The following is a 14,030-nucleotide window of genomic DNA, read 5'->3' on the forward strand; positions in this document are numbered from 1 at the left end:
TATAGGAGACTGAATGAAAGGTTAGGGGGACGGCAGAGGTATTCCAACTGCATTCCGAGGGGCTGTCTTCTGTGCTTTCTGAAAAGGAGAGGTTGGAGGCAACGGGCTCGTACAGTGAGGAAGAGGTGGAGAGGCAGAGCCAGCAGGAGGAGGTAAAATTGGGGTTGGAGGAGTTCACTGAGGCAAAGGCGGCTTGGATGAGGCTGAGGAGGGGAGAGGAATAACGAGAAGGGGGTAGAAAAGGTTGGGGTGGTGGGGTTGGCGATGCGCTGTTTGTAGCTGAGGTGCGGTTTCCGGATGCGCTGCTTGTACTTGAGGTGCGGCTGGAAGGCTGTGGAAAAAGGGGGTTAATGACTTTATTGGGACCAATGTCAGAGGGTGTTTTTAAAGCAGTATTTTGGCCTGGTTGGTTTACAGCCTCCTTTCTTATGAGAATAAGTGATCCTCGGTTGCCTCCTTTCTCATAGATTTTGAAGCCTCAAGTTTGACCGAGTAACCAGGAGGGATCAGTGGGGAGCTGCACTGTAAGATTAAGATGTGTGCAGGATCCCTTACTTTCTTGGCCGAGCCAGTTAACAGTAGGGAGTTTGCACCCTGTAGGGGCCCACTTTAGGGTAAGGTAATGATTAGGAACAGGAGGCTTCCAATTAGTGGCTAATGTTTCACACCCCCAGTATGCACAGTAGTACTCGTTGGGGGAATTGCAGTACGATTTTCCAGGATTTGAGGATGGGCACATGTAATATTGGGCCTGGGGATCACTTACCTTTTGAGCGCAGGTTTCTTCGACTCTGGAGACAAAGGTGGCGAAAGGCTTACTCGGCTCCTGGAAGAGCTTGGTAAATTTGTTAGGCCGACAGGCAGAGCAGTTGGCAAACGCGCGTAAGGCGATGCCTCTGAGGACAGTCCAGAAGGCAGCAGGGGCATTAATATAAGCAGACGCATTTAGAAACGCTCCAGTGCCCAAATAGGCTTCGGGGGGATGATAGACTCCAATGGCTGCATCTTGCTCACTTTGCTTAGCTGCTTCTGCCTGGAAGTGAGCACGCCAGTCAACAAACTGACCGGGGTTAAAAATTGAACGGGCAAGCGAGGCCCAGTCTTGGGGGATGCAATAGTTCATGGCGAGATCCTGTAGTATTTGGGAAGCATATGGGCTACCTAACCCGTCCTCCTTGACGGCCTTGCGAAGCTGCTTGATAGTATCTAAGTCAATGGGATACCAGTCATGCGGCCTCTGTGGGGTGGGGGCAAGGTTAAGAGGAAAACAGCGAAAAGCACGAGAGAAAGGAGGACACGCTTGCAGAGGACTTGGCGCGGGAGTGGGGGTAGGGGGAGCGTTGCCCCAAGGGTTGCCTTGAGGTGCTGAAAGCAGCCAGGGGTTGTTAGTCGGCAGGGTGGAAGGAGCGGCGGCAGCTGCCGGTAGCGGCTCCGAAGGGGAGCACGCCGGAGGGAGAGGCGGGAGTGGGAGGCCCCAAGCGTCGCAAGATGGCGGCGCGGTGGGCGTGGCTAAGACACAAGATGGTGGATCAGCCCCGCCCTGTGAAAGGGTGGGGTTCAAGACATAAGATGGTGGACTAGCTCCGCCCTGTGAAAGGGCGGGGTAAAGCGCATGCGGTTTCCGGTCCAGCTTAGGGCTGATGTCATCGCCGGAGCATTTCCTCCCCTCGATGGAAGAAGAAGGAGGAAGTTCGCCATCTTGGCGTGGCGCAGTGTTATTTTGCTTTTTGGGAGTCACCTCGAGCGCGTTGTTAATCTGCTCGACTAAGGACTCCGTGTCCGAGTCATGATTTGAATTAGTATCGCTATCTGAGTCTGTTGGCTGGGATGATAGGGCCTCTTTGGATTTAACGGGGCCTCTATCAGGGGGGAGGGAGCCTTGAAGGCAGGAGCGGATGGTTATCAAAGTGGGGAGCAAGCCGGGAGGGAAGCGCTTGCTCTCATGTTCCATGGCATTAGTGACTCGATCAATAAGGCGATCATAAGTAACAGGGTCCCAAAGATGGCAAGTGGTGAGCCATGGGTTAAAGGGCAGCAGGAGATCCCAGTATATTTGCAGCTGCCGGACAGACACTTTACAGCGATGCGTGTCTAGGAGACCCGCCAGAGCACGAACTTGAGGTGCCTGACATGTAGATATACGATTACCCATAGCTGAGGGGAGAGGAGGGGGAGTTGTTCCCGAGCCGGGCCGGCCGGCTGGCAGGGAGGAGAAGGAGGAGTTGTTTATCGAGCAGAGAGAATGAGATAAACTGTGGCTGCAAGGCCGAAGGAGACGGCGAAAGCAGAAAGCAGTGCCCTTTGGCAACGAGAGCAGTCAGGGGGGGCAGTTGCAAAGAGGCACACGGCACCAAATGAGGAAATAAAGATACAAAGAACTACAGCAAAGTAATGGAGGGGAAGAGGGAGAGTGTTAGGAGGAACGGGGGTCATAGAAGTGCGCATACAAGAGGACGAAGAGAGCGTGGGGGAAGGGAGGAGTTCCTACTGGATGAAGAGAGCGTGGGGGAAGGGAGGAGCGGCTTCGGAGCAAGGAACCTCACACGGCTCCGGAAGCGGCGAGGGAGAGGCGGCCCTACCTTGCAGGCGAGGAAACGGGAAGCTGGAGAGGCGTCCGGGCGAGCGAGTGACCTGCCAAACTGTCGTGTGGAGACGTTCCTCACACGGGGCACCAGTTGCGGTCGGGGTTACTGCTTCTAGGGGGAGTGGCGGCCGGTAGCCGAGCCCTCAGCTCTCGGGGCTGCTTAAAGGGTACCGGCGGCGGGGGCTCTTTCCCGGAGGCGAGGGCGAGGCGGAGGACGTTGGCCAGGGTCCTCGGCGAGAGGCGTGCAAGGAGGGCGGCGATAAGGACAATAACACTCTTCATCCAGTAGGGGTATGCGCCAAAGAGATTTATTCAGGGGTGATTACAGGTTATATAGGCTGGTAAGAGGGGCAGGGCTGGAAAGGAGGTGAAGTAGCCTAAAATGGCAATATTGAAGGGAGAGGGGCTAGGATTGGTTCTGAGAGGATTCAGGAGCCGTTGCAGCGGGCGGGGGTTGTTCTGGCCACGGTGCATGCGCGCTGGCGGTGGCAGGAGTGGCCTTGGCACCAGGGAGCGAGTGGGTAAGATAAGGAAGTGGGGAAAGGGCAGTTGGGAGAAAGGCGGTTTCCTCCGGCAAGCCTCCCCTGCCAGTGGCATTTTGGGTGAGGAAAAGGGAGCTGCCTTGACCTCGCTCCTCAGGCTCGGGGGGGCTGCAGAGGGCACTCACGCCCGTACCTACTACCCTCCCCAGGGGGTGATCAGGTCCCCTGGCCCAGGCCTGGCAAGCCGAGGTACAAGCTCAGTCCCCGCAGTTCCTGGTGCATCGTGCGTTCAGGCTGTTGGGGGTTGGGGGTGATTGGTAGGGACTGGAGATGGGCACGAGGGATGGCACTGATGGCAAAGGGCTTTAATACCAAACCAAGGAGCCGAATCTTCTCCTGTGGTTGGTGAGGAGCCCACTGAGGAGTGACATGGTCAGCTCTGTGTTTAGAATAGTCCTCGGGGGGTGGTGCAGGAGAGCCTGGCTGTGGTGAGGGCCTTATGGATGGATGCCTGGTTGGGAAATGGTCTATGAGATGATGTATGATACAAAGAAGATTTAAGAAAATACTGATGAGGAAAACAGGGCCAATGGACCTGGCTTTTAATTGGCCTAAGTTCAAACATCCCTTTGGATGTGCTGAGACCTCTAGATTTATAGGATGGGCTATACTTATGGGAAGGAGTTAAGTAACCCCTTTGAGCCACTGACTCTAGGAACCTCTGCTGTTGCTTGTATGGAAAGCATTTCTTGGTTTCAGCTGAAGGCTGTTGCTGAAGCATGCCAAGCTGAGAAGAGAGCCAAGGAAAGCTCCAATGTTCATCTTTCCTGCGAGAACAGAGCTTCCAAAGAACATTAGTGATAGAGTTAAGTTTAGAACTACATTGAAGATATCTTGCTTGCTCTCTGAGTCACATCCAGCTGCAGGAATTTGTTACAGATGGTTGCTAACACTGAAAGGGAAATGCCTGATATCCGTCAATAAGTAATAATGCTTATGGCCGAAGAGAAGCAACACCCAGGTTCGAGTCCCAGCATCATTTCCTGGATGTGTGCTTTTTAATCTGGATCCATGTTTCTCAAAGTGTGTTTGAGGACCACTTGCATGAGAATCCTGGGTTGGGGCAGGGGTGGGGAGTTGGCCAAGGTACTTGTTAAAATCCTGATGGTTGGAGGAGCCAGGTTCCTTGGTCAGCACTTTATCTACTGTGCTGGTGGCAGGTTTTATTATCCACCCCCAACCCCCCCCAAAAAAGAAAACATTTATTGAACACCTGCTATACGTACAGCACGGTTTGGGGTATTATAGAAATTTCTCAATGCCATTCCCTCACTTTAGACTCTGGAAAATTACAGGAAGCACAGGTTACCTCTTAAGTCCCTGGCAGGTGCCCATTTGCTTCTGGAAAGACCAGATTCAGGATCCAGGAGGAGGTGTCTGGAAAGATGAAGCTTCTCTTGAGGTCTTTTCCACTTGCCACATCTGGCAGACGAGATGTGGTTTCACTCTACACCACTGGGTGCTGTAGGCAGCTTTGCCCCTTTGCCTTATGTTTATGAAAAAAATTACCATCTTGATTTTTCCCATGTGGGCTACTGAAGCCACCAGTTAGTCTTGGGAACGAGGAGTGGGAATGTCCTCTCCATTAGGTGTACCAGCAAAATGAGTGCCCTGGCTTGGTGCTTTCCAAACACCGCTGCCCAGTTATCCTGAGTGTGGGGGAGAGACTGCACACCCTGCACATCTGGGGTGAGGATGTAGCTCAGTGTTGCCTGCCAGGGCCACAAAGTCTTTTTGAAGTCTCTTATTTTTACTGGAAAAATCCATGTGGTGTTTCCATGCTAACTCATAATATTCCTGCAGTGGTTTGGACATGAAAGCTTTATTCCCAGAAGGCTCCCTCACCTCCTGGCTCCCCAAGATGCATTACCCCAACCTAGGAAGCACAACCCTAGGATGCTCTACATCAGACACTGACATTCCTCTCAGGATCTGCAGCAAGAGAGCAGTCAAGATCCATCTGTATATTCATTTAGACTTTTGCCTGATTCTAGAAAGGATTTGAGGTGGCTGAAATTGATGATTTAAAAATGAATCTGTATTTACCAGGCAGAAGAAAGAGGAGTAAACCTGCATTTGCCAATGTTGACAATATTCATTAAAATTTTTTTTCAAACCGTGAAAAAGAAATCATTAAGAAGCATCACTTCCTCTTGTCTCTTTGGGATCTTGCTGGGAAGTAGGGCCGTCACAGGAGACCCACGGGCATCTGGGGTCCTGGTGGTTCCAGGGAGGAGGGACTGAGCTGCATGGGGAGAGAGTTCCCAGCTTGTCAGTCCTGCTGTACCAAAATCATGCCTAGCAAGGTTTTTATCTATGAAGAAGCAGCTGTAGAGTTAGAAGAAGGGCTCTAACAAGCTCATGTACTGTCTCTTTACAAATGCTGTCAGCAGAGGGTTGACCAGGCAGATGTTAAAATAGGACCGACCAGCAGCTCCGGAGAGGGTATTTCTGCTAATTTTTTCCTCCCCACTTTTTAGCAGATCCCAGGGGGTGGGTGCACAGACATGTTAAGTGCAGCACGTTCAGGGGGGCGTTCGACCCTCTATGTTCTTCGCGTTCAGCGTGCCTCTTTGAGTGGGTGTCTGGGCTTAATTTGGCTAAGGCCTTTATTTTTCTTCTGCATGGGCTTACGTGGTTCAAAAAAAGGTCAGGTGCTGCCACTGTTCGGTAGCAGGACTTCAATTTAGCTGCTGTTTTGGCTAAATGAGAACCCTTTTGCCTGCTGTTTCAGATATTTCCTTGTCAAAACTGTCCGATCTAAAGGATTTTCTCTTAAAAAAACCCATGTTGTCATCCCAGGGTACTTCTGCAACTGAATTCAAACCAGAGTGGCCTCCCATTCCAAGGATGATTCTCTGCAGCTCCTGGGAGCCTGAGCTGTGAGCCGGGATCAGCTTCCCTCTAGGCAACAAACCCCCATGGGCGTCTGGAATTACCAAGGTGATTTAGCGATAAGGATGTGTGAAAGAACTCACCCTGAGTGTAAAACTCAGTTCCGATGGGGTCAGAAACCTGACCCAGCCTGGACCTCGAGAGGCGTGTTTGCACGCTGCTAAGCTTTCAGGATCTATAAGGAGGCACGTGTGGTTCTCCTGCCTCCGGGGACAGGAGCCTGTGTGTGTGTGTGTGTGTGTGTGTGTGTGTGTGCAGAGTCCTGCGCACGTGACAGACACATGTGCAAAGAGATTGAGATCAAAGGGCCTCAAACGACTAAACCCTAAACTCCAGTAGGAGCCCCAGTATCTGATAGCTTAAAATCTATTACAAATGCATTTACAATCTATTTGGGGTCGCAGCAAGCAGAGGTTTCCTGGGAGTGACAGCCAGAGAATGAAGCCCCCCTGCCTCTCCTGCATGGGGTCCCATGGTGGGGGGCAGGGGGCACTTCTCTCTCCCCCTTGCAGCCCACAGAAGGCCTGGGAAGTGAGTACGTCAGTTCTCTGCTGCAGCTGCTGCCTCTGAATCATCAGCTGGTTTCATCTGTAGGAGGGTGGGGAATATCATCAGTGGACTTATGAAGTGCAGAGTGGGGGGTTTCTTCTTTGGGTACCCGGGGGTGGACGGGTGAGGTGTCAGTGTGAGCATGCATGAGCTCACGGCTGGGGGTTGTGAAATTGCTCATTCTGGGGAGCTAGTGGGTGGCCTGGGAATGAGTCTTCTCTTGCTGTCTTGGTTCCTTTTTGATTGGTTTTAAAATAAGTAGTCACTGAAAAGCTAGGAAGTACGATTCGGTGATTTGTCCGTGAGTAAGAAGCCCCTCGTTAAAGTCCTGCATCTTTATGCTCTTTGGTCTGACAAGGATACAGTTATTGTGCCCACATGTGCCTTCTGCAAGATGGTTTAGGAGATGGAGGTGACATTGCCCTGGCTGCCTCCAGCCAATTTCTTTTAGCTGCTTGACAGGGTGAAAAGGGATTTTTGTGTTCACGGAGTGTGCAAGGCCATAGGAATGTCAATCAGGGGGTCAGATTGCCCAGGATTGAAAGCTGCCACTTACTAGCTGGCTGCCTTTGGACAAGTGGCTTCCCTATCAGTAAAATGGGCAAATTTTAAAAAAAGAAAAAAAAAAAAAAGAGTGACAGGAACAAGTAAGTTAATACGTATAAAGCTCTTAAAAAATATTGGATGATAAATAAATGTGATAAGTTACTGCTGCTGCTACTACCTCTTCTAATTTCACTTGCTTGTTTAAAGTTATGAGAAGAGGGGTATATATGAGGGCATATTTTAAAAGGGGTGGTATATTTAAAAAGGGGTGAAGTGAGAGGAATGAGCAAGTCACTGCCTGAATTTCTAGATTTATGTACCTTCAAATGACTAAGTAATTGCCACTTCCAGGGAATCTGCCAGAACCCATCATGTTTTGAATGCTGAAAAAAAAATTATCTTTGAAACTAGATTCATTTGCTTACGAAACATTTATCCAAGCCTTGCTAGGCACAAAACGCTTTGCTAGGTGCTGAGGAGGGTACAAAAATGACTGAGATAATATCTGGGTTTTTGAAGCGCTTGCAGCCTAGTGAGACACACAGACATAAATGAGACGCAATGACAGGAGGTAGCAGGGACTCTGCAAAGTGCTTCACCTGGGTTTACCCATTTAATCCTCAAAATAACCCAATGAGATAGGAACAGGACACAGTCCCTTATCCGCAACTCTGAATCCAAATATAAACTTTGAAAATTGAGACGTTTTCAGTAGATTTGATGCAGACTCATTTGATTACAAAATCTGGGATGAACTGTGATGTGAAGCGACTTGTTTTCATTTTATCCCACATAATGTGTATGTTCACATGTTTATTTGCAGAAAAATGCTGGGGGGAGGAGGGTAAATGGTAATGTATGTCAGATGCGCCCCATTGTCTTTCTAAAATCTGGAAAATTATGAACCACACCTGGCCCCAGGGGTTTTGGAAAAGCAGTGTTGGACCTGTAAAATTAGATGTTTTGCAGATGAACACTGAGGCACAGTAGTCAACCTTGAATGCCAGGTCCCCAAGCTCCTAAGTGATGGGGTTCAGAGCCAGGAGGTCTGGCTCCAGAATTATTCTGGTTTGCTAATGCTGCTGTTTGCAAAACACCAGAAATGGATTGGCTTTTTTTTATAAAGGGGGTTTATTAGGTTACAAGTTTACAGTCTGAAGGTCATGAAAATGTCCAGATTTAGGCATCAACACAAGTATACCTTCACCAAAGGAAAGCCAGTGGCATCTGGAAAACCTCTGTTAGCTGGGAAGGCACGTGGCTGGCATCTGCTGATCCTGGGTTGTGTCACAGCTCCTCTCTCGGCTCCTGTGTGTTCTTCAAAATGCCTCTCTTGGCTGCAGCAGTGAGATCCTTCTGTCTGTGTGCTCTTATAGGACTCCAGTGATTTAATTAAGACCCACGCTGAATGGGTGGGGAAACACCTCCATGGAAATAATCCAATCAGAGTTATCACCTACAATTGGGTGGGTCACATCTCCATGGAAACAACCCAATCCAAAGGTTCCAATCTAATCAAGACTAAATACGTCTGCCCCTACAAAATTGCATCAAAGAACATGGCATTTTGGGGGACATACTGGCACAAGGGTGTGAGCTTAATTACTATGTGTGTCAAGGCTGGGGAAACATTGAGGGAGTGCTTCTTACCTGTTGGGCCATCCCTAGCCCCCTCTCTATCTAGACTCCTTTAAAGGTGGGAACATTTCCACAGCCTTTCTTTGTGGTAGGTAGTGGAGCAGCTGAATCTGCAAGCTTGGCTGAGCCCATCCTAACTGTATTCATTAAGCCTGTTTTGTTTGCAAGCCACAGAAACCTCCTCTAAAGGTGGGCAAAAAGGGAGTAGCCTTGGGGAGATACTATTAAGATCTGGTATCATTAAGATACCATTAAGATTCTTTCCAGCCTCAGGAAGAAATTTGGGTGTTTACTCCCTTTGTCTCCCTATAAGCTTTCTTCGTACCTTGTTCTCTCTGACTGTTTAATTTTTCTTCTTCCCTGTCCGCAGAGTAGAAAATGCCTACTCCCAGCAAAACCTGAATTTATATCTCCTCAATTTCAGAAAGCATCCAGACTGAGCTAGGGTCTCTTAATTTCCATGTGGTTGCTTCCCTTCTGGGTGTGGGAATGAAAAACTGGGGAGGAAGGGGTCTGGTTAAAGAAACCACAGCATGGACCACGGGTGTTAGCATATTAGGAGTCCTGTCTCTGGAGATGGACTTGATCTAGGATAAGAACTCTTGGTGACCTTCACCTAGTGTCCAGTGTGTTTTTGGGGTGAACGTTCCCCGACCTTGATTCTTAGAGCTCAGTCTGACATCTCTTCCCATTGCTGACTTGCCTTCCTGCTCCCCTGAGATGACAGTGCAGCTGTTTGCCAGGGGCCAAGGCAGGCTGCTTGGCCTGTGCCTGTCCCTGTCTCTCAGACCACTGGCTTCAAATCAATGACCCGTGGAGCTTCGTCTGGGCAACTCTGGGCAGCAGGCTTCAAGGGAAAGGAGCCTAAGATTCCTTAATCTAGCGATGATTGCAGATCCCCCAGAGCCAAGTCAGGAAAGCCACTTAGTCTTCTATCCATTAGGAGAAGTTTTTGATGGAGGAAAGAAAATTTGAGGGGAAGCCCAAAGTCTAAACTTTAACATATTTAGACTGTTTCCCTGAACTTTGAATAGAAACCACGTACCTTTTCCTGAGTGCTTTTAGGTACCTGTAGAGTCCTGTTCCGGGAAGGTAGTTTTGCACCCTTAATGTCTAGAACTGAGTCTTGTAAGTAGAGAGGAGTATGAACTGTCCTGTTCGGCTGTCACTTCCTTTTTGGATCGTGAGGATCCCAGATCCCAGAATTCCATTCTTTAAGCAGCTCTCTTTTCTGTTTGCCTTCAGCCCCGGAGGCCCAGGGGTTGAGTATTTTGGTCTGAGGGTAGAAGCAGCCACTCCATCACTCTTTATATTCTGTCGTTTAAAAGTAGCCCCTGCCTTGGAGAGGCTTTTGACCCTGTCTCCAGAGGGAGGGCCGGAAGTCTGCAGTTGGAGCAGAGCATCTCGGGAAATGCAGCCAAACCTCCAGGCTGGAAGCAGGGCCCCCAGTGCCTCTTTTGCAAGACTCTGTACCTTCCACGACGTTTTAGAGGCGTGAGGCTGACTTTGCCTCCATGCAACTTAAGCACCTTTTCTTTGCCCTCTGACGTCTGGGAGACAGGCTTCTACTCACCCTTCTAGAAACTTCCCTCCTGGCTGGGAGAGGATGGCAGCCGCACCATCTCCTGGGAGAAATGCCTGATGGGCTTTGCAAGGCAAAAATGTAAATTAAAAGGAAATACCCAGGAACGTTAGCATCCCCTGTATAGGAGGGATTGTAACCAGAGGCAGGCGCATCCAGTTAGAGAAGTTCCTAATAAAAGAGGATTTTGAAGGACTCATTAAAGCCAGAGATTCATTCAGAATCATCTCCATTCTCCAGCAGGTCTGCTTACTCTCCTTCTTTCTTGCCTGCCTTTGTGTACATTGGAGATTTAGAAATCATTCTAGATGACCCCCATCTTCTTCCACCCCTAATTCTACCAGTCATCCCAGATTTTACCCCCTCCAGTGCTGTCCCTGTTCAGGCTCTGTGGATTGTCTTTTTTCCCAACGTTTTATCTGGAAATAATTTTTAAATTACAGAAAGCTGCAAGGCAAGAATAATGCAAAGAACACCCATATACTCTTTACCAGATTCACCTATTAATGTTTTACCCCTTTTGCTTTTGCACTCTCTCCCTACACAAACACAACACACACACACTCACATAATATTTTTTTAACCATTTGAGTATAAATTGCATACATCATGGCTCTTTACTCCTAAATACTTCAGTGTATTTCCTAAGAACAGGATGTTCTCTTACAATTCAGTGGTGTTAATTACATTCACAATGTTGTGCAACCATCACCACCATCCATTACCAAAATTTTTTCATCACTCCAAACAGAAACTCTGTCCCCATTAAGCAGTGACTCCCAGCATCTGGTAACCTCGAATCTACTTTCTGTCTTTATGAATTTGTCTATTCTAGATATTTCATGTAAGTGGAATCATACAATGTTTGTCCTTTTGTGTCTGGTTTAATTCACTCATTGTAATGTTTTCAAGATTCATCCATGTTGTAGCATGTATCAGAACTTCACTCCTTTTTACGGCTGAATAATATTCCATTGTATGGACATACCACATTCTGTTTATCCATTCATCTGTTGATGGGCACTTGAGAGCACCATCATCTTTTGACTGGGATAATGCAACAGCCTCCTACTGGGCCTCCCTGCCTCTAGTTTTGCAAGTACCTAAGTCCATTCAGATGCAGGCCTGATCCCATCACCACCATGCTTAAATGCTTCCAGTGGCTCCCCCTCTCTTTGAGGATAAAGTCCAAGCCTGAAGCCTTCCTTAGCCCTCTATGCCTTTTCATCTTCACCTCCTACCCTGCTTGCATTGTCCTGCATCATCTGGTAATTCTCAGCTCACATGCATGCTGTTTTACGCCTCTGTTCCCTTTACTTTCTTGACTGGAATGCCTTTTCTCTGGTAACTTGGACTGGCAAACTCCTATACACTCTTTAAAACCTCAGCTCAGTTTTCACCTCTGGGAAGTTTTGTCTTTCACCCTTCACTTCTCCTCCAAGGCTAAGATAAGATTCTCTCCTCTGAGGTTCCTCAGTCACCTGTGCAAGCTTCTTTTGCAGCAATACACTGACATTTACTCTCTGTACAGCCCTCCACCAGGGAAGATAGAAAAAACAAAACACCTAATTTTTCAGCAGGTACTCGCTCTTAGTTTTATAGTGTATGAGCTGAGCTCAATGCCCTATCTATAGTAGGTGCTTCATAAATTTTTGTTTTAACAGTGAATCTTCAAAATGGAATTGAAGCATTTCTCAAACATATTGGACAGAGAATTCTCTTTTTGCAGAGTATTTTTAAAAGCTGATATTCCATAAAACACACTTTGGGTATCCCTGGATCTCTAAGATTGCTTCCAACTTGAATTTTCTCTGGTCTTTTGGAGGGTTGGTGAAATTCTTGGTTTGCTTAGTTTAACATCTAAGAGGGCATACATATTCCAAAAATATCCCTTAAACTCCCTTTCGATGAGCAAATTTTTGCCAATAAGCTTTCATGACTCCTAGATCCAGATAAGGTCAGAATTTGGGAAGGTGTCTCTGTTTTGGGCTCCTAGAAAATGGGCAGGAGGGCACCTGGAGTGGATAAGGGACAGGGTGCTGCCGGCTGGTAAAGTAGGAACAGCTCGAATGCGCGCTTCCAGCCTGTAAAATCCCTTTTCACTGTCAACAGGACGGATTAGTGGGAACAGGCTGGCCTTTGTCCTCTTTCTTGGACCCCATTTCCTTGCCAGGCCTCCCTTGCTGATCATTTTTTTGTAACTTGGTAGATGCAGCCTGCACGTATGACTCACCGCCCAGTGCAGGGATGTGTCTGCTGACACTGCTTGACAACATCCCTCTGGGAACGGCAGGTGGTCACGGTGCCCTGGTTGGACCCTCAGCCATCACCCAGATCCTCATGTCTTCATCCTGTCTGGGGGCTGCACATCTGGGATCTTCTGGGTCTGGGTGGCTTTTTCAGAAGAATGTTCCTCCCTGTGCCGTAGCAGCCTCCAGTTTAGAGATCAGGGTCATCATAGGATGCAATTCATCACCCAACTGGTGGGCCCCAGAATTAAAAGAAATTCAGTTCTCTATTTTGCTGCCATAGCCTCCTTCTCCTGGGGCTGCTGCAAGAATGTCAGGTCTTAGGCTTAGATTTTGGGAGTTGCAAGTGAATTGACCTGCATTTGGGAGTTTAAAGGTAATTTGACATAAATTCCTCTTAATGATGTTGCAGTCCTCAGAGTGGCAGTTGTGTTAAAATTTAAACTTGGCCTTGTTATGATTTGAGGAATGGGCTGTGCTTACTAGTGAAGTGGACAAGGTGAGAGGTCCCAACCTCTTGCACTTCTTCTGTCCCTGGCAGTGTCGTTCTACCCTTTTTGTGGTTGGACAAATAGACATTCTGCAACCTTCCGTTTGCCACCCAGCTTGTTTCTTCTAATCAAGGCTGCTGCATTTGGCTGCATTTGTCCTGTGAAGAGAGCTGACCTGCAGTGTGGTTCCAGTCTGAGAGGCTAAGGGCAGCAAAGAGTTGGACATCTGATCTGCACATCCCAGCTGGGCAGGCCTGAACCACATGTGGCAGGAGACTGCTGCTCTCCGAAAAATTAGAACTGCATGCAATTATGTTACGTGCATCCTCTGAGCTGCAGAATTAACATTTCTTGTTCAAGAGTAAACTTCTTGATTCTGTAGGAATAAGGGAACAATACTACCGTTCTTTGGAAAGCAAACCTTTTAGGAAGAACAGAAGCACCAGCCCCGCTGTCGTTCCCTTCTGGTCCTTTGGCTGTAGGAAGGCTTTCTCCATTTTAGAACCATGGCTTTGAGAGGAAAGAAGCTGGGCATTGCCAAGGGGTGAGATTTGTTTGCCTTTGACTCTGGAAAATGTGAAACAAGAGCTTCTTTTCCTAAAGATCTTTAAGCCATTGGCTCTTCCATTAGGAAAAAGGTGGGATTGGGATGGGATCTTGGTCTCTTTAGGTTAAGGGCCGGGCCAAGTGCAGAGCCTATGGCCATGGGCTGCCTCCAGAGCTTGTGGAGATGCATATCATTACCTTATTATTCAGATACGGATATGAGATGTGGTGCTCAAAGAACATCTGGAAACATGGCCCTTTATGGAGACAGGATTGCCGAGCATCTGCAGCTTGGAAGTCTGCCAGCCGACGCCTTTTCCAAAATGCTAACCACTTTTCTCATTGTTCAGCCACATCTCCTTCAGCCTGATACTGCACTTGTGTTTTTGTTTTGTTTTGTTTTTTTTC

General features: G+C 48.2%; 1 protein-coding gene across 1 annotated transcript in view; it reads left to right on the top strand.

The window, feature by feature from the left end:
• GFOD1 (glucose-fructose oxidoreductase domain containing 1) overlaps positions 1–14,030 on the top strand; it is a 115,097-nt gene that overhangs the window by 29,327 nt on the left and 71,740 nt on the right. The window lies entirely within an intron of this gene.

This window comes from Choloepus didactylus, chromosome 7 (genome assembly GCF_015220235.1).
Source record: "Choloepus didactylus isolate mChoDid1 chromosome 7, mChoDid1.pri, whole genome shotgun sequence".
NCBI lineage: Eukaryota > Metazoa > Chordata > Mammalia > Pilosa > Megalonychidae > Choloepus > Choloepus didactylus.